We start from the raw sequence: 21,521 nt of genomic DNA on the forward strand, positions 1-21,521 counted from the left end.
TGGAATTCATTTTTCTCTAGGAGATAACATTCTGCTTAAGTGGGACTGAAAGTTAGATTTTCCCTACGATCAAACTTATTGCAAAAATTCATCTATAAAAACCCTTCTTACTAGCTATTGGGCTATCCAGCCCTATATATAGACAGAGAGAGAGAGAGAAAGAGAGAGAGAGAGAGGAATATTTCTCAGCCACAAGAAATAATGAAATTGCCATTGGCAATGATGTGGTTAGAGCTAGAGACTATTATGTTAAGTGAAATAACTCAAAAGAGAAAGACAAATGCCATATAATTTCACTCACATGTAGAATTTAAAAAAAAGGAAAACAAATGAACATAGAGGAAAAAAGAGAGAAAGGAAAAAACCAAGAAACAGACTCTAAACTATAGAGAACGAACTGATGGTTACCAGAAGGGAAGTGGGTGGGAGGATAAATTGAATAGGTGATGGCGATTAAGGAGGGCACTGTCATGATGAGCACCAGGTGTTGTATGGAAGTATTGACAGTGTTACTGACATGGAAAGAGATGAGTCGAGAATGAACGTTGAGGATTTGAATCCTGATTGGAATGAAAAGTATGGTCATTATTTTTAATAGAGATATAAATAAATATGTACATATAAACATAATTATATAATTATATGTTTTTGTTGCATATGCATGTTTATTTTTGTAAACATATTTCATGGGCTCTATCCACTGAAGGGAACTAATAGCATGACAAATCAGTACAAGTAAAATCTTTACTATTGGGATCCTGAACTGGAAAGCATAATATAAGTTAGAATAGTAATGCTATGCCAGAAAGTAAGAAACTGCTCAAAGTGTGATTGGGACATGTCAAAAGGACCCACAATCTAGTCTGAAAGAATGCTCTCTAGCCCAATGTAGAAAAATTTGAGTAGTAGTAGTAGTAATACTACTACTACTAATAATAATTAATAATAATGGTATGGATTATGAATCCATATATATATATATACATATGCGTGTGTCTATGTATATGTGTATGTGTGTGTGTGTGTGTATACATCACCTCTTCTTTCTTCTTTAGCCATTCATCATTAGACTCTTTCTATAATTTGGCTATTATAGATAACACTGCTATAAACATTGGGGTTCAAGTATTCCTTCAAATTAGTATTGTTATATCCTTTGGGTAAATACCAGTAATTTAATTGCTGGATTACAGGATAGTTCTAATTTTAACTTTTTGAGGAACCTCCATTCTGATTTACAGAGTGACTTCACAAGTTTGCATTCCCACCAACAGTATGAGTGTTCCCCTTCCTGCACATCCTTGCCAACATCTCTCGTTTTTGTGTTGTTAATTTTAGCCATTCTGACAGATGAGGTGATGCTCATTGTAGTTTTGATTTGTATTTCCCTGATGATGAATGATGTTGAGCATTTAAGCTTATCTTTTGATACCTGTGCTACCACAACTCCACCAACATACGGAACATTTCCATAACTTCAGAAAGTTCCCTTTTCATGCGCCTTCCCAATGAACGTCTACCTCCCACTCCTGCAGAAGAAACCACTATTTTATTTTTTTTCATTTTATATTAGTTTTGCATGTTCCACACCATCTATAAATAGAATTATAAAACCATGAATTTTTAATCTTATTTACTCAAATCCTTTTTTTTTTTTTTTTTTTGGTATTTGGTGTGTTAGTCTTATGAATGTCTGATAAAGAATTGTGTCCATTTTGTTTTTATAATCGAATTGTAAGATTTATTTCTGTAATTTTGACTCAAGTGTTTTGTCCGTATAAATAAGTATATATATATGTGTGTGTGTAAATGTGTGTGTGTATATATATATATATATATATATATATAACGTCATATATATGACACAACCTCACAGTCTGCGTATTGCTTATTAATTTTTTCAAACTATACTTCTCTTAAAGTAAAAATTATTAAAAAGATGGTAGCCTATAGCTTTTTGTGTCTTAATAAGGAAATCTTTCCCTATCCTCCAGTCATATAAATATTCTATTTTTTCTAGAAGTTCTATTTTTAACTTATCACTACTTTGTATGGGTGCTTATAAGACAATCGGGTCATTATATGTTTATTAGGGCTGGGAATGTGATTGGGACATGTCAAAAGGACCCACAATCTAGTCTGAAAGAAAGCTCTCTAACCCAATGTAGAAAAATTTTAGTAGTAGTAGTAGTAGTAGTAGTAGTAATAATAATAATAATAATAATAATAATAATAATGGTATGGATTATGAATCTCTAACTAGGGTAATTGATGAAGGCTGTTCACAGTACAATGCAAATCCAAAAAGACTGAAAGAGGTTATTTCAAATGTGTAGATCTCAGTACAAAGCCACAAGGCTCATGGAAACACATGAAAACCTGGCTCAATCAGAAGAACAAAATAAATCTTCAGAAATTAATCTTAAAGAAACAGTTATTTGAATTACCTGATGAATTGAAAATAACCATCATACAGATGTCCAATGAACTAAAAAAAACAATACGTGAATAAAATGACAATCTCAAGAGTGGTAAAAAGTACTTTAAAAGATCAAACAAATTTTGGAACGGAAGAATAAAATAACTGAATTGAAAAAATTCACTAAAAGAATACAACATATGACAAGAAAAAGAGAAAATCATTGAATCCAAAAGTAGGTTTTTCTTTTTTTTTTAATTTATTTTTTATTGGTTTTCAATTTACTAACATACAGAATAACCCCCAATGCCCGTCACCCATTCACTCCCATCCCCCACACTCCTCCCCTTCTACCACCCCTAGTTTGTTTCCCAGAGTTTTCTTTTGTAGTTGAAATACAACTTATATACCATCAAATTCACTCTTTAAAGCATACAACATACTGGTTTTTAGTACATTCAAAAAATTGTGTAACTATCACTACTAATTCTAGAATGTTCTCATCGGTCTGACAAAGATACCATATTCTGATTGGCAGTCACTTCCCACTCATCCTGTCCCTAGTCTCTGGCAACCACTTTTTTTACCTCCTGTCTATATGAATTTGACTATTTTGGAAATTTCAAGTAAGTAGATAATATGTTACAAGGTATTTTATGTCTACCTTCCTTCATATGGTATGAAGTTTTCAAGGCTCATCCATATAGTAGCATCGATTGGAACTTCACTTCTCTTTTTATGTCTGAATGAAATTCCATTGCATGAATATACCCAAGTCTATTCCTGGCACCTGGCAGGCAAAATCTGGCCACACAAGGTTTTCCATGATCTCTCCTCTCTCTGTGTGGTAAGGACTCCTGTCTTAGTTCATACATTCCACAAATAATATAATCATGGGCTTTTATTTTCTATTTTCCATTTTTCATGTACACTTACTTCTTCTCACTTGATTAATTTTATCAACCATCATAGTAAAAGCTATTCAGAGGTCATATTTCTTTGTTGAAAGGTAATTATAAAATTTAATATGACAGAAATTATATTTTGGTCTTTTGGCTTCAGTATGCCATGGAATTTGGATCGAAGTAGTTTCATTTATTATAACAAAAAGTCTTAGGTTTTCATTCATATAATATAGTCTAATAATGTCAATATCATACATTAAGGAAGATAAAATACTCTAAAATGTCTGAAAATTTTATGAAGATGAATGATATAGTACATATTTAATAAATGGTGAATATTCATTTTGAATTTCAAGCTCTCAACACAATCTAGATTTTTAAAAAATGTTTAATAAATATATTTTACTTATTCTTCAATTGCTTCCAAAAGTACCTGAAACACAATTAATACTTAATTATTGTGTGTTGAATAAAATCATCAGGATGTAACTTTTTAATTGGTGGGAAGTAACATTAATGTTATTTTGTTGATTTCATATTCCATATAATCTGTCAGTGATTTTGGCAAAATGAGTCTCTTAATGACTGTAGCTTTGTTAAGTCAAAGAGGTGAGAGATGAACTTATGTTGGGTCTAGCTGATTTTACTATGCTGAAGACCTAAATTGCCACATTGATATGATTCATAATAAATATTTATATATATATTTGGTTAACAGATGGGATATGATGATAACCTTTCACTTAGAATAATAGTCCCTAGAAGAAAGAAAAAAGAAGAAAAGAAGAAGAAAGAAAGAAAGAAAGAAAGAAAGAAAGAAAGAAAGAAAGAAAGAAAGAAAGAAAGGAAGGAAGTAGAGAATACATACATAGGTATTGACTAGGTTTCAAGTTATTTCCAAAAATTATGATAAAGTGGAAAAGTATTTTTTTACTCATTGTGATGCTAAATAAGATGGTCAGGGACAGTTTTTCAAAGTGTATGAAGCATAAACTGAAATTGGATAACATATAGTGAACCTATGTTTCTGGAACAAAATAAATGGAGTGAGAAAATTTATGTTGGAAATACAGTTAAAGAAGTTTGCAGAAGGAAGTGAATTACTGCATTATTTGGAGTAAATAGAATTACAAGCAAATTTACAGAGTTTGAGGGTTAAAAGTACCCAGGATAAAATTTTGGAGGGTGCCAAAATTTAAATAAAATATGTAGAAGACACGAAATCTGGAAGATTATAAGCTAGTCTAAATTATTTATTGCTGACTCAAGAATTAAGGTACTTATTAGCTCACATATCAATCTGACCTCTGAATCAATTTCATTCGACATGAATTAGTACTATTTTATCTCTCTCCTTCATGTAGAAAATACCGTAAAAAACATTTAAAGTCTCTTGTCCTTTTGTCTCTATCCCTTATTTTACCGGAAATTACAAATGCCCTCCTCCAACTTACTGACCAGATGAACTTAATATATATATTCAAAACATTCCACCATAAAACAGCAGAATTCACGTTCTTTTCGAGTGCATATAGAACATTCTCCAGAATAGATCATATATTAAGTCACAAAACAGACCTTGACAATACGAAGAAATTGAGATCATACCAAGCACATTTTTTGACCACAACTCTTTTTTTTTTTTTAATTTATTTATGATAGTCACACAGAGAGAGAGAGAGAGGCAGAGACATAGGCAGAGGGAGAAGCAGGCTCCATGCACCGGGAGCCCAACGTGGGATTCGATCCCGGGTCTCCAGGATCATGCCCTGGGCCAAAGGCAGGTGCCAAGCTGCTGTGCCACCCAGGTTTCCCGACCACAACTCTTAAAACTAGAAGTCAACCATAAGAAAAAATTGGAAAGACTACAAATACATGGAAGTTAAACAACACACTACTAAAAAAAGAATGAGTCAGCCAAGAAATCAAAGAGGAAAAAAAAAATAGATGGAAACAAATGAAAGTGAAAACACAATAGTCGAAATAAATAAATAAATAAATAAATAAATAAATAAATAATAAATAAATAAATAAAACACAATAGTCCAAATCTTTTGGGATGCAGCAAAAGTGGTTATAAGAGTGAAGTATAGGCTTCTAAGCACAACATCTCCAAAGAAACGAGAGCTTTAAATGATACACTGGACCAGATGGATTTCACAGATATCTACAGAACTTTACATCAAAACTCAACTGAATACACATTCTTCTCAAGTGCACATGGAACTTTCTCCAGAAGAGACCACATATTGGGTCACAAATCGGGTCTTAACCGATACCAAAAGATTGGGATCATCCCCTGCATATTCTCAGACCATAATGCCTTGAAATTAGAACTAAATCACAACAAGAAGTTTGGAAGGACCTCAAACACGTGGAGGTTAAGGACCATCCTGCTAAAAGAGGAAAGGGTCAACCAGGAAATTAAGGAAGAATTAAAAAGATTCATGGAAACTAATGAGAATGAAGATACAACCGTTCAAAATCTTTGGGATGCAGCAAAAGCAGTCCTGAGGGGGAAATACATCGCAATACACGCATCCATTCATAAACTGGAAAGAACTCAAATACAAAAGCTAACCTTACACATAAAGGAGCTAGAGAAAAAAACAGCAAATAGATCCTACACCCAGGAGAAGAAGGGAGTTAATAAAGATTCGAGCAGAACTCAATGAAATCGAGACCCCAAGAACTGTGGAACAGATCAACAGAAACAGGAGTTGGTTCTTTGAAAGAATTAATAAGATAGATAAACCATTAGCCAGCCTTATTAAAAAGAAGAGACAGAAGACTCAAATTAATAAAATCATGAATGGGAAAGGAGAGATCACTACCAACAACAAGGAAATACAAACGATTTTAAAAACGTATTATGAACAGCTATACGCCAATAAACTAGGCAATCTAGAAGAAATGGACGCATTCCTGGAAAGCCACAAACTACCAAAACTGGAACAGGAAGAAATCGAAAACCTTAACAGGCCAATAACCAGGGAGGAAATTGAAGCAGTCATCAAAAACCTCCCAAGACGCAAGAGTCCAGGGCCAGATGGCTTCCCAGGAGAATTTTATCAAACGTTTAAAGAAGAAACCATACCCATTCTCCTAAAGCTGTTTGGAAAGATAGAAAGAGATGGAGTACTTTCAAATTCGTTCTATGAGGCCAGCATCACCTTAACTCCAAAACCAGACAAAGAACCCACCAGAAAGGAGAATTACAGACCAGTATCCCTGATGAACATGGATGCAAAAATTCTCAACAAGATACTGGCCAATAGGATCCAACAGTACATTAAGAAAATTATTCACCATGACCAAGTAGGATTTATCCCCGGGACACAAGGCTGGTTCAACACCCGTAAAACAATCAATGTGATTCATCATATCAGCAAGAGAAAAACCAAGAACCATATGATCCTCTCATTAGATGCAGAGAAAGCATTTGACAAAATACAGCATCCATTCCTGATCAAAACTCTTCAGAGTGTAGGGATAGAGGGAACATTCCTCAACATCTTATCTTAAAAGCCATCTACGCAAAGCCCACAGCAAATATCATTCTCAATGGGGAAGCACTGGGAGCCTTTTCCCTAAGATCAGGAACAAGACAGGGATGTCCACTCTCACCACTGCTAATCAACATAGTACTGGAAGTCCTAGCCTCAGCAATCAGACAACAAAAAGACATTAAGGGCATTCAAATTGGCAAAGAAGAAGATAAACTCTCCCTCTTCGCCGATGACATGATACTCTACATAGAAAACCCAAAAGTCTCCACCCCAGATTGCTAGAACTCATACAGCAATTCGGTAGCGTGGCAGGATACAAAATCAATGCCCAGAAATCAGTGGCATTTCTATACACTAACAATGAGACTGAAGAAAGAGAAATTAAGGAGTCAATCCCATTTACAATTGCACCCAAAAGCATAAGATACCTAGGAATAAACCTAACCAAAGATGTAAAGGATCTATACCCTCAAAACTATAGAACACTTCTGAAAGAAATTGAGGAAGACACAAAGAGATGGAAAAATATGCCATGCTCATGGATTGGCAGAATTAATATTGTGAAAATGTCAATGTTATGTTACTCAGGGCAATATACACGTTTAATGCAATCCCTATCAAAATACCATGGACTTTCTTCAGAGAGTTAGAACAAATAATTTTAAGATTTGTGTGGAATCAGAAAAGACCCCGAATAGCCAGGGGAATTTTAAAAAAGAAAACCATATCTGGGGGCATCACAATGCCAGATTTCAGGTTGTTCTACAAAGCTGTGGTCATCAAGACAGTGTGGTACTGGAACAGAAACAGACACATAGATCAATGGAACAGAATAGAGAACCCAGAAGTGGACCCTGAACTTTATGGTCAACTAATATTTGGTAAAGGAGGAAAGACTATCCTTTGGAAGAAAGACAGTCTCTTCAATAAATGGTGCTGGGAAAATTGGACATCCACATGCAGAAGAATGAAACTGACCACTCTCTTTCACCATACACAAAGATAAACTCAAAATGGATGAAAGATCTAAATGTGAGACAGGATTCCATCAGAATCCTAGAGGAGAACACAGGCAACACCCTTTTTGAACTCGGCCACAGTAACTTCTTGCAAGATACATCCACGAAGGCAAAAGAAACAAAAGCAAAAATGAACTATTGGGACTTCATCAAGATAAGAAGCTTTTGCACAGCAAAGGATACAGTCAACAAAACTCAAAGACAACCTACAGAACGGGAGAAGATATTTGCAAATGACATATCAGATAAAGGGCTAGTTTCCAAGATCTATAAAGAAGTTATTCAACTCAGCAGCAAAGAAACAAACAATCCAATCCTGAAATGGGCAAAACACATGAACAGAAATCTCACAGAGGAAGACAGACATGGCCAATATGCATATGAGAAAATGCTCTGCATCACTTGCCATCAGGGAAATACAAATCAAAACCACAATGAGATACCACCTCACACCAGGGAGAATGGGGCAAATTAACAAGGCAGGAAACCACAAATGTTGGAGAGGATGCGGAGAAAAGGGAACCCTCTTACACTGTTGGTGGGAATGTGAACTGGTGCAACCACTCTGGAAAACTGTGTGGAGGTTCGTCAAAGGGTTAAAAATAGATCTGCCCTACAACCCAGCAATTGCACTGTTGGGGATTTACCCCAAAGATGCAAATGCAATGAAACGCCGGGACACCTGCACCCCGATGTTTATAGCAGCAATGGCCACGATAGCCAATCTGTGGAAGGAGCCTCGGTGTCCAACGAATGATGAATGGATAAAGAAGATGTGGTTTATGTATACAATGGAATATTACTCAGCTATTAGAAATGACAAATACCCACCATTTGCTTCAACGTGGATGGAACTGGAGGGTATTATGCTGAGTGTGAAGTAAGTCAATCGGAGAAGGACAAACATTATATGTTCTCATTCATTTGGGGAATATAAATAATAGTGAACAGGAATATAAGGGAAGGGAGAAGAAATGTGTGGGAAATATCAGAAAGGGAGACAGAATGTAAAGACTGCTAACTCCGGGAAACGAACTAGGGGTGGTAGAAGGGGAGGAGGGGGGGGGGGTGGGAGTGAATGCGTGATGGGCACTGGGGGTTATTCTGTATGTTAGTAAATTGAACACCAATAAAAAATAAATTAAAAAAAAGAAAAAGAAATAGATAATAGGAATAGAAAATTTTAAAAAAATAAAATAAATAAAAATTTTAAGCATGTGTGTCAAAATAAACAAAGAGACAAACATATAAACATAGCCAAATCTTTATGGATATAAAGAGATCATAATATAAAAATTTCAGTACAATCTTCAGAGTCATTCAGCAATTTTGAGATGGAAAAATCATGAGAAATCAAGTGTTCCATATTACATACTCATACTTTTTCTCTTGCATCCTCCAGGTATTTAATTATTACTCCATCAATCAAGTATTACAGCATCATATATTAAATATTGTACTAGGGAATAAGGGGCAGGGTGGCAAATTTAACAGATCACTTAAGTTTCATCCACCTGTTTCCTTATGTTTCTGGGAGGGAAGGAGAGAGAAACAGAGAGGGAAAGGAGTAAGACGTTGTAGTCGTATATGCACTGATTGTTAGGTAAGGGAACACTGAAATCCAACTGAAAGCAGCAGACAGGAGAGTTAAAATCCTGTTCTTTGGTTTTCAGTTAGGAAGCCTGATTCTTAAGCAATAATGGAAGATGGCCCAGTAAGGAAGGACACACCATGCCAGGTAGATGATACAAGAGACATAAACTAGAGAATGTGCTTAATGTAACTGCACAGATGTTTTCCCAATGTAAGATATGATTTGGAGAGATGAGCATACTGTGGATATCAAGGATCACCCTGGAGGGCAAATTGGCCAAAGGAGAGCAGGAGATAGAGAACCTACTTGTGATAGGAATAAGTCATGGGGATAAAAAGCACAGCATAGATAATAGAGTCAAGGGTATTCTAGTAGCACTACATGGTTACAGATGGTAGCTACATTTGCTGTGAGCACACCATAAAGTATAGATTTGCTGAATCACTATGCTGTACCCCTGGATATAAGGTAACATGGGTGTCATCTCTATTTCTATTAAAAAACTTAGAATCCCCGTCAGGGATGAGCACTGGGTGATATGATATATGTTGGCCAATTGAACTCCAATTTAAAAATTAAAATAAATTTTAAAAAGAAAATAAAAGAAATAAAAATTTCTAAAAATAAAAAAAAAAAAACAACCTACAAGAATGGCTACCACAGACACTCTGCAAAGAAGTTGAACTTTATTTTGAAAGTTATTATGTGGCATTACAGGTTTCTTTATAAGGGAAACACATGTATTTTGTGTACATGTGTAAACATGTATGTACCTAAGGAGCATGCAATAGTGTATCTTCTCAGTGGATATAGACATCATGCTTTTTAATCAGGCAAGGCTATTAATTTAATGAAAAGATGGAGTAGTCATCTAAGATTATGATTTCAGAGCTTAAGACTAGGGGACTATTCCTGAAAACTTCAGATCATAGACCATTTTACTGAACAATTGTGGAAAACATGCACATGTGGGCAGATGTCTATGATTTCATTTAAAATAAATACATCTATAAAATAGGCTGCATGTCACCAAGATGGAGGATACTCTGGTTTGTTTAAAGCAATCAGGCTGAGGATGCATGGGTGGCTCTGTGGTTTGGCGCGTACCTTCAGCCCCAGGGTGTGATCCTGGAGACTGGGGTCAAGTCCCACATCAGGCTCCCTGCATGGAGCCTACTTCTCCCTCTGCCTATGTCTCTGCCTTTCTCTCTCTCTCTGTCTCTCATAAATAAATAAATAAAATCTTAAAAAAAGAAAAAGGATTCAGGCTCATCACCTATCAATGATTGATGAGGATCACTGACTACTTGTAAATCTAGGGGATTTCTTGTGGCATCTTTGAAAATGTTCTCAATATAAATCTTTCTTGTATAATTAACATATGATATGATTAGCATGGATTACCAATAGGGGTGGTTGTTCTTAGAGAACATAACTTCTTTAGGAATAAAACTGAGATGGCATCAGAAGTGATTTCTTAATGTATTAGCAGGGTTCAACAACATTCTATGAAAAGGAACAAATACATAGCTTAGGCTTTGTGGGCAAAGAGGCAATTGAAGACTATTACATAGGTTTTTAGATACCAAGAGATAAAACATGTTTACATACAGAAGTTGAACGAGGTCCAAAGTCTAATATGAGAAATAATAATCAAGATTGTGTAGATTTTCTATAATTCAGTCTAAAGTAGAAGAATGGAACTCATTTTCCTGGTGGAGAACCTTCTGCTTATGTGGGGCTGAAAGGCAGACTTTCCCTATCACCACCTTGAGTGCAGAAGTTCATCTGTGCATACTCTCTTCAGCTAATGGGCTGAACAAAAACAGCAGGCCAGTTTAGGGTGGTGCACTGTAATTCCAAGTTTATTTGGAGAAGTTTGAAATATATCTAACAAGGACTGGTCCTGACAGTGATTCTAAAAATAGACAGAATAGGAAATCAATAGGGAGACAGAAGATGAAACTGGAAACCTTTTACACCATCCTCAACTGTCAATATGCCATAAAATATCTAGTCTAGAGTCCAGATTATCCTAGTATTGTGGCCTCCAAATCATCAGGACCAGATCCAAACTGAGACCTGAAAAAGGAAAAAAGAATATAATGACCCTTATTTTTTTTTTTTTTTTCTCTCTTCCCACCCGCAGCCCTTCTGGGCCTGCCCAGACAGGGCCTTTCAAGCTTTTTTTTTTTTTTTAATTTATTTTTTATTGGTGTTCAATTTACTAACATACAGAATAACCCCCAGTGCCCGTCACCCATTCACTCCCACCCCCCGCCCTCCTCCCCTTCCACCACCCCTAGTTCGTTTCCCAGAGTTAGCAGTCTTTACGTTCTGTCTCCCTTTCTGATATTTCCCACACATTTCTTCTCCCTTCCCTTATATTCCCTTTCACTATTATTTCTATTCCCCAAATGAATGAGAACATATAATGTTTGTCCTTCTCCGACTGGCTTACTTCACTCAGCATAATACCCTCCAGTTCCATCCACGTTGAAGCAAATGGTGGGTATTTGTCATTTCTAATAGCTGAGTAATATTCCATTGTATACATAAACCACATCTTCTTTATCCATTCATCTTTCGTTGGACACCGAGGCTCCTTCCACAGTTTGGCTATCGTGGCCATTGCTGCTATAAACATCGGGGTGCAGGTGTCCCGGCGTTTCATTGCATTTGTATCTTTGGGGTAAATCCCCAACAGTGCAATTGCTGGGTCGTAGGGCTATAATGACCCTTATAATGGGTCATTATAAGGACAGAGGATAACCAAGACCCTCTATCCTCCCACACATTCTCCAGGATGATTATAGAGAACCTTCTTGGACAGGAAATTGCCTGAAAAAGAAAAATACATTTTGTAGAGGGTCATTTTAATGATTTCTAGAAACTTCAAACTGGATTGCATCAAGTGCAACAATGACTAATAACACTTGTATCTCTGAATCCTCAAACACTGGTTATGATTGAGATTTTTAAGCTTTGACAGTCAGCTTGGTGAAATATTCTTTTTATAACTAGTATTCACAAAGAGTGCAGTAACTGTTGCTTTTTCTGCTTGCATATCCTTCCCTTGAAGTGCTTCATTGTTTCCTTTAATCACCTGCTGATTTGTATTCATTTCTTCTTTGTGTGTTTAAAATCTGATAAATAAGCTTTTCCATGATCCCCTCCTCTCTGCATGGTAAGGACTATCATTTTACATCAGACAATTCCACAAATAGTATAGGCATGGCCAGTTCCCACTATTTGGTGTTTCCCATAATTCATGTAAACTTGGTACTTCTCACTTGATAAACTTTATCAACCATTGCAGTAAAAGGCATGCAACTCCATTCTTAACACTGTTGTAATAAAAATTAAACTTTTGTTTCTCGTTTTCTCTAGAACACGTGTAGAATGAAGAGCCACTGATGAATACCTGCACCCTATATTTCCTATTACATTACAGTAAGATAATTATTCCTATTGATATAAGGAGTTCTAAGGAACTGTATTTGTCACCAAAGGAGTCATATTGCTTCTAAAACCTCTTATTCACCTTAGCACTAATGTTTTTTTTTTTTAAGATTTTATTTATTTATTCATGAGAGACATAGAGAGAAAGAGAGAGGCAGAGACTTAGCCAGAGGGAGAAGCAATCCCCCTGCTATAAAATTCACCCCTTCACATGTACAAAACACTATTTTGTGTTTTCAGAAATTTATGTTACTGTCTCTTCTCTAATTCCAGAACACTTTTGTGACCCAGATGCTGAGTTCATGATCTTAGCCAACGGCAGATGCTCAACCACTGAGCCACCCAGGTGCCTGCCAGCACTAATGGCGTTTAACTAAGCATTATCTAAGAGTAATTTTTTCTTTAACATTCAATAGCATTATGATTCTGTGAGGTTCAAACAGTTTTGCATTTCCCAAAAATATCTTGTGGGTCATTCAACATGCTTCTAATACTCCAATTCTCTATAGACAGAGTAGTGTTTGAATTTCAGAACCTGCTGGCCTCATAGCAGCCTATATCATATTCTATGTGCAAACTATTCTTTTGTTTTCTCTGAAGATATTTTATTTTATTTTGAATTCATCAGATGCTATTCTGTTGGGTGGCTGGCATTCTGATATACATTGTTTTCTGGTGTACCTATTTCTACTATGGTTGATTTGAATTTACCATGTCACTGAGTGCAGAACTGGGAAGAGATGCACACAACCAGCTCCCCTAAGCGCCTGTGAGGTAACCCAGCCCATGAAGTAGCCGTATTACAGGATAAAGATAACTTTATGGCAATTTAATGACAAGATGGGAGTCAGAGAGTCTCTCAGTACAAAAAAGAACGTGTCTGCTAAATGCAGCCAGATGCAATCAATGACAAAAAACATGTAACTCTAAGTGAGGCTATCATGTCTGTCACATAGATGCATGTAACACAGCCTTGTTAGATATTTTTTTGTACCACGCAGATTCAGAATCTTTTCCTTTCCTCTTCTTGATCCCAAAGCTTAAAATCCTGTTTAAGTCACAAACTCCCCCTCAACCCCCCTCTTTTTTTTGTCAACTAAGTAAACACCAGCCATAAAAATAATTCATAGTTGGGAAGTTGATATATATATGGCGACTGGCAGTAAAATCTAAAAACACATAACATCATTTCATGATAATTCTAAAGAAATAGAACAATTTCTATATCACATAGATATATTCCATTTAGTTCTCTGTTATCATGTCTACATTGATTACTCTGAATACCTTTAGATGTTTTTATTTCCCTTCATTTGGCTCATTATTTAGTATATAAGTGTCATTGACTGCATTATCTTGGGGTACTATTTTCTCTTAAAAGCTTCTGAAAGGACAGTTGTTTTGGTTCCCAGTCCTCCCAAGGACAGCAGGAATGGAGAATTTTTATTAGATGCAGATCTGCTATGAGACAAGTTCTCCTAGGGTTTGAACCATATTGTGCCTGCTTTTCACCTTTGTCTGAAGCTGATTTATAGCTCACCAGTGATTAGTGCAAAATAGTCCCCCAGGTGGCTCCTATAGTACAAAACATCCATCCTTACTATATGAAACACCAAAAGAGTTTCACCCTGTGGCTTCTATGTATGTTATCATGGAGGATTCCAGGTAAATCTTTGGGCCTTAGATTCTGTACTGAGTGTGGGAAATGGAGGACTGGTTTCAAAGAGAACACAACACCCTTATGAGCTAAGAAGATGCCAGGATCTTAAAAAAAAAAAAAAAAAGCCACAGAATCTTGCAGTAGCTGATTGCTCAAACATGAAGATTCTGTTTCGTGTTGCCCTTCAGAATATTTCTGAATCACTGAATCACACAATCGGTGACAGATTATAAAGTAGGCCTGAGAAGAGGAAGACCTGAGAGAAGAATATGGGTTAATAAATGTGTAATAATTTTGTTTCTGAGAATCTACCCCTGGGGGCTTGAGACAGAGATCAAAGGATGAATGTCACAAACTCTGCATAGGGTAAGATTTCCTGAGATTGTAGGGAGAGTAGCTTTAGACCTCAATCCCTTCATTCTTTTAGGTTTTGAGAATCAGCCCGAGTCAGAAATGGGTTGTAAGTAACCCTAAGAGTTCAGGGTTGATGCTGAAAATGAGAACCCCTGATTGTTTACCTGGCCCACACATTTCAAGGTTTAAGATATGTCTCCTTCCTCTTCTAAACATGTACATATCTGTACACACACAGTTGTTTCAAGCTTGTCTTGTGATCTAGTGCCATTACTCTCAACCCAAAGGTATCTTAGTCTCACCTCCCATGATTTCCATCCATCAAGTCAGTGAGCAGCACAGACATTGTTCCCATGTTAGTCTTCCAATGAAGCCAGATCACTTCATCCTACCCCATCTGGACTATCACAAGTATCCTTCTAACTTCATTTCCCTATGCCAGATCTCATCATTGTAAGCCATTTATCATTCTGCCAACAGAATGGATTTTTAAAGGCAAACAAAAACCAAACTTGTTATTCCATCTAAGGTTTTGAAATTATTTTGCTTAATAAAATTGTAAGGACATTTGTTATTCTTCCCTTTTGCTTAGCCCCAAAAACCATCATTTCTGTTTATGCATCAATTCATATGTGAAAATTACTTATTGATTTGTGATCCCACTGTACATTTCACGCTTCTTTGATTTTGTTCAACGTATTTCCTCAGGGAATGCTCTTCCATCTCCTTTATTTGGTGAAGGCCTATTAAAGAATGATTCCCCTGCCTAGTCAGATTTATTGTGCCCATTTTGATTAAAGCTCCAAAACGTTAATTTTCATTTAATTAAAGACTCTTTTTCTTCAATGAAAGACTCTAGAACAATAAGTAGTAACCAGGTATGTTGTGTCCCTCCCCACACATGCAGGTGACATTTGGCATTGCTTGAAACATTTTTGATTTTCATGATAAGAGAGAACAATTGGCATAATGAGTAGGAGTGGGGATACTGCTAAGCCCCCTACAATATACAGAGTTACCACAGAACACAACATTTATCTGACTAATAAATGCCAGTTGTTGAGATCTCATGAAGTTAGAAATGTAAAGCTATCAGGAAGAAAACTAACTGCTTTCTTCATACAATTTTTGGCCTCTTAGATTGAAGGCATGTTTTTCAATTTCATTTACCTGCTCCTTTGTTTACTTTCTTCCTTCCTCTTTTTTTTTTTTTTGCTTTCCTTCTGATTACTCATGATATATACTGCTATTGAATTTCAGTTTGCACATTATCCTGTAAAGATTCTCTAAGACAATAGTGACCCACATGGCCATGATAAATCTCCCAAGGGATAAATATCCCGGGGATATTCCTGATAAAGATAGTAGCACACAATTTTGAGCCAAAAACTTAGTGCTATCTATTATACAGATTCATGGCATAACTAATGTGGTTTTATATCAGACATGTAGCATATAATAAGAATATGTGTAATGTATATGTTACGTCCATTTAGTAAAATAAAGAAAGATATGTGAGTTGTTTTCATCACAATCTCAACAGGCTCAACCAATTAAAATTTGTTGTATGTTTTTACACAATCCCATTTCATGTGGTTACACATTGATATATATCCCATATCCTTACTGAAGTATAATTATAAAATCTCAGAGTATACAAATTAACTTTTGTTCTTTCTGAGTCAGTATGCCATGGAATTTGGATCCTAGTAGATTTACTTACAAGTTAATTATTCATTAATATAATATACGGTAATAATGTCAATATCAGAAGTTAACAAGATAAAATATGCAAAACTATATGAAAATATGAAGGTGAATCATATAGTACATATTTAAGAAATGGTGGATATTAGCTTTGAAATTCAATCACTGAGCACAATTAGTTATTGAATAAATATATTTTACTTATTCTCAAATTACTTCAAAATACTTGGAATATAGTGAATTCTTAATTATTGCGTATTGAATGAAATCATCAGGATATAAATTTCTGATTTTGGGGTAGTAATGTTATTTTAGGAAGATTTGAGGAAGATCTAGTTTGGCATACTGTATATTTGTTAAAAGGAAGGGTTCAAGAACAAAGAGTCTCAGAAAGGAAATCCTTTCTTAGAGTTGAATACTTTTAAAGAAAAGGAGGCAATAAATGCTCCTGCCGTTGATCTGAGGTGCATACTAGGTAATCTTACATGGTTAGAGGTAATCTAAGTTTATAGATAATCTATGTTACATAAAATACTGAAGAATCAATGTTTTTTCAGGATTAGGAAGGTAAAAATGTTTATTAATGGGAAGAGAGAAGAGCAGAGGACACAGATTGGCACTTGGGAATAAATACAAGAGATGTGCAAATAGCAGGTCATAGTAAGAACAAGATCTGACAGGGACTGCCAAAGAAAACAGTCACGATTAACTTATTTTCTGAGAGAATAAGTTGGAAAACTTGCACATTTTGGAAAAATATGGAAACTTTGACAAATTAGGTTGCAAACATTCTGAGTCTATGGGAGAGAGATTAGGCTATGAAGACACTATTCTGAGATGTTAAGCTTGTGAGCTGCAAAACCGAAAAATATTCTGTTCAAATTGTCTTCGAATTATGAACAGCAGAATTGTCTACCACCACTCTGGTTGCTTTATGTCATCCCATTTGAATCCAGTTTTTGAAATGTGTATGCTCTGTATCTAATAAGCATTCTTCACAGTCGCCAAAATAAGCACAGGCGATGAGGAGCAAACATGAGATAAAAAACACTCTTTGGTCCACTAGTCAAAGACTAAAAAAAGCAATCTCATCTGCTTAATTTTTGTCTTTGATGATTAAGGCATGTAGAAGCATAGAACCTGATGGTTGTTCTTATAATGACTTTGTGAAAAGAGAAAATTTGAAAGGAGTCATTCAAAGAAAATAATAAGATGGTTAATATTCCATTGCATATATATGTCACATCTCCCTTATCCATTTGTATGCTGATGGGCAATAAGGTTGTTTCCATGTCTTGGCTACTGTGAATAATGCTGCATTAAACAGAGTATTGCAAATATTTCTTCAATTTCTGTTTTCCTGTCCTTTGGCTATATACCCAGAAGTGGAATTGCTAGATTATATGTAGATAATTTTTTCAAAATTTTCATTGAAACTTATATTGCTTTCCAAAGGGGCTGCATTCCCATGAATTATGAGCAGTGGTTCCTTTTTCACTAAATTTCCTAAATACATATTATCTTTTCCCTTATTGAGGATAGGCCTTCTTACAAGAGTGAGGTGATATCTCATTGAGGTTTTGACTTACATTTGTCTGATTATTAATTTATTAAGCCACGAGAAAGAAGGAAATCCTCTTATTTGTCACAATAGTAATGAAAATTGAGAACATTATGCTGTAATATTAGTCAAAGACAAAGACAATGTGTATATATATATATATAATGTGTGTATGTGTGTGTGTGTGTATATATATATATATATATATATATATATATATATATATATAAACACATAAACATAAGACATCTTCTGGTTTCATTTGGCAGAGATTTCCTTTGCAGCCTGCCTTCTACAAATATGGCTTATTCACTCATTCCAGGCAATTGAATCAGGCATCCTACTGGCAATGGCCCTAGATTGTTATGTGACCATCTGTGACCTCTTGAGACACACCACTGTCTTCTCCCAACAACTCTTTTTTAAAATAGTTTATTTATTTATTCATGAGAGACAGAGAGAGAGAGAGAGAGAGAGAGAGGCAGAGACACAGGCAGAGGGAGAAGCAGACCCATATAGGGAGCCTGACATGGGAATTGATCCCAGGTCTCCAGGATCAGGCCCTGGGCTGAAGGCGGCACTAAACCACTAAACCATCCGGGCTGCCCCTCCCAACAACTCTTGACTCACACTGGAGTTGTGGTGACACTCAGGACTGCCATTCTTATTTTTTTTTAAATTTGTTTATTTATGCACAAGAGACACACAGAGAGAGGTAGAGACATAGATAGAGGGAGAAACAGGCTCCCTGAAGGAAGCCTGATGCAGGATTCAATCCTAGGACAGCGGATCATGACCTGAATAGAAGGTAGATCCTTAACCACTGAGCGACCCAGGCATCCCAGGGCTGCCATTCCTGTAACACCATGCCTAGGACTCCTCAAATGTCATCTTAAACTCTATCGAACTACAGTCATCTCTCATACTTATTGTGAGCACATGGCCATTGTGAAGGTGGCCACTGAAGATATCTGTCCGGGTCAACAAGATATATGGTCTTTTTGTTGCCTTCAGTATCTTGGGGTTTGACACAATCTTCATCACCTTGTCTTATGTTCAGATCTTTATCACTGTGCTTCAATTGCCTCAGAAGGAGGCACGATTCAAGGCCTTTAATACCTGCCTTGTCCACATCTGTGTCTTTTTACAGTTCTACCTCCTTGCCTTTTTCTCCTTCTTAACACATAGGTTTGTTTCTTACATACCACCTTATATTCATATCCTCTTATCAAGCCTTTACCTGTTAGTCCCTCCTTTCCTCAACCCGATAGTCCTGGTGTGAAGACCAAACAAATCTGTGATCATGTCCTGAAAATATTTTTCTCCAAAAAGCCATCTGGATTATTGTTGAATATTTCTATAGGCATTTTAAGAGGATTCAAAGGAGCAACATCAATATGTTAAATATTAATATCTACCAAAAATATCTGTGTTCCAAGATATTTAATTTTATATGCTTATAATAGAATGAGGAGTTCAATAACCATAGATGTCTTAAGAAATTTGGTTTGTTGTTCATATTAGAGCAAAAGAATGCTGATATTTCAAGGTTTTTCAGTTATTTCTGTGTTTTTGCCCTATTTCTTTAAACCTAGAGGTACCTCTCTGGCAAAACTTAGACGTACATAGAAGCCAAATTACACAAAACAGCACAATTCCAGGTAACTTCCAGGGACCAGGTCATACATCAATATTCTCAAACTGGTAACCCAGCCCAGAGCTATATTTTTCTGACTATATCTCATTTTTAATATTTGCTTGTGTATTTTATTTTGACAACTTTGGAATCACCTATGTTTGATTATATTCTGCAATACTGAAAAAAATAAAAATAATATAAAACCAGTGATAAAAATATTAGCAACACCAAAAATATATAAACATAGACTATAAATGGTGATGAGTTTGCTAAGAGAGGTATACTGAAAAGATTTATGGAAAAGGTAAGCATATTCACTAATATGCTTTTTTAACAGTTTATCAAAGTAAAATTCATGTATAATAACTGATTCACACCTATGAATCCATCACTACAATTAATAATAAACTTAAGCATCACTCCCAAATATTTCCTCATGCTCTTTGTGCCAGAATTCTACTGAACCTCCTTACACACTGGACAGGCCCCATCAACCATTGATTTACTTTCTGTCACTACAGAGCAGGTTTTAGTCTCAAGAATTTTATAAAAGTTGATTCATAAACTGTATAACCCTTTTTGCTTGTCATCTTCCACTCCCTAATATGCTTCAGAAATGAAAATATAATCAATACTTTCACAAAGATAATCCTTCTATACACACAAGTTTCATGATTTTACCTAATTCGAATTTTGTACAAATTTGAAGGTGGAAGATCTAAAAACGAACATACAAAACGGACTTCCACTACTGCATGAGGTAATTGCCTAATGCATGTATCTTGAATATAAGAACTGTGTCAAGGATGCATGGGTGCCTCAGTGGTTGAGCATCTGCCTTTGGCTCAGGTCATAACCACAGGTCCTGGGATCGAGTCCCATATCAGACTCCCGGCAGGGAGCCTGCTTCTCTCTCTGCCTGTCTCTGCCTCTCTTTTTGTATCTCTCATGAAAATTAATAAAATCTTTTAAAAAGAGACCTCTATTGGATTTATACTTGTTATCAGCAATGCATAGGGCAATCAATGCCTGAGGCTTCTGAGAATCTCAACAAAATGAGAATAATGAACAATTTGAACATTTTGTTGATCAATGGTTTTCAAAAGGAATCAATGTGATGACTTAAGGTAATATGTGACATCATTACCTAGAATATCTGCATAGAAGGGAGTTTATTCTGATACCGCCAAGAAAAACAAAGATGATGACTTGAATGAACCATGATGAGACCCTGAAATAAAGTATGATCCAAACACAAAACTGGCATATGAGAGACTGACTCTAAAGAAGTGATTTCAGACCTTCACTCTTTGTTGTTCCTCTGCCCACCTACCTTCCACCACTTTCAGGATGCACCAACAACAGATATCTGGTTAAATTCTATTCATTCAACTTTCGAGACTGTGAAACAATAAGATGATTATCAAAAAAAGAAATGAGTATACAGAGAGACATAGCTTCTTCTCAAATTTTGGACTTCTACATAGTCAGAGGAAGAAAACACCCAAGAAAACATAGCATTACAGAAAATGGAAGGGACAAAGGCATTCAAAAGGCAGAGGTGGTAGAGGATATTTTTTTTAGGAAAAAAGTCTTGTTGAATAAAGCAAATAAATTTGAGCCTTGTTGTTCTTGATGTTTAATAAAATGTATGTGAACATGAAATATATACAAAGTAAGAAATGGCAAATA

General features: G+C 35.7%; 1 pseudogene; it reads left to right on the forward strand.

The window, feature by feature from the left end:
- Window positions 1–14,726: 14,726 nt before the first annotated feature.
- On the forward strand, window positions 14,727–19,594 carry LOC144295150 (olfactory receptor 52A5-like; annotated as a pseudogene).
- Window positions 19,595–21,521: the final 1,927 nt, after the last annotated feature.

The sequence above is a fragment of the Canis aureus genome, chromosome 23, assembly GCF_053574225.1.
Source record: "Canis aureus isolate CA01 chromosome 23, VMU_Caureus_v.1.0, whole genome shotgun sequence".
NCBI classification, from domain to species: domain Eukaryota; kingdom Metazoa; phylum Chordata; class Mammalia; order Carnivora; family Canidae; genus Canis; species Canis aureus.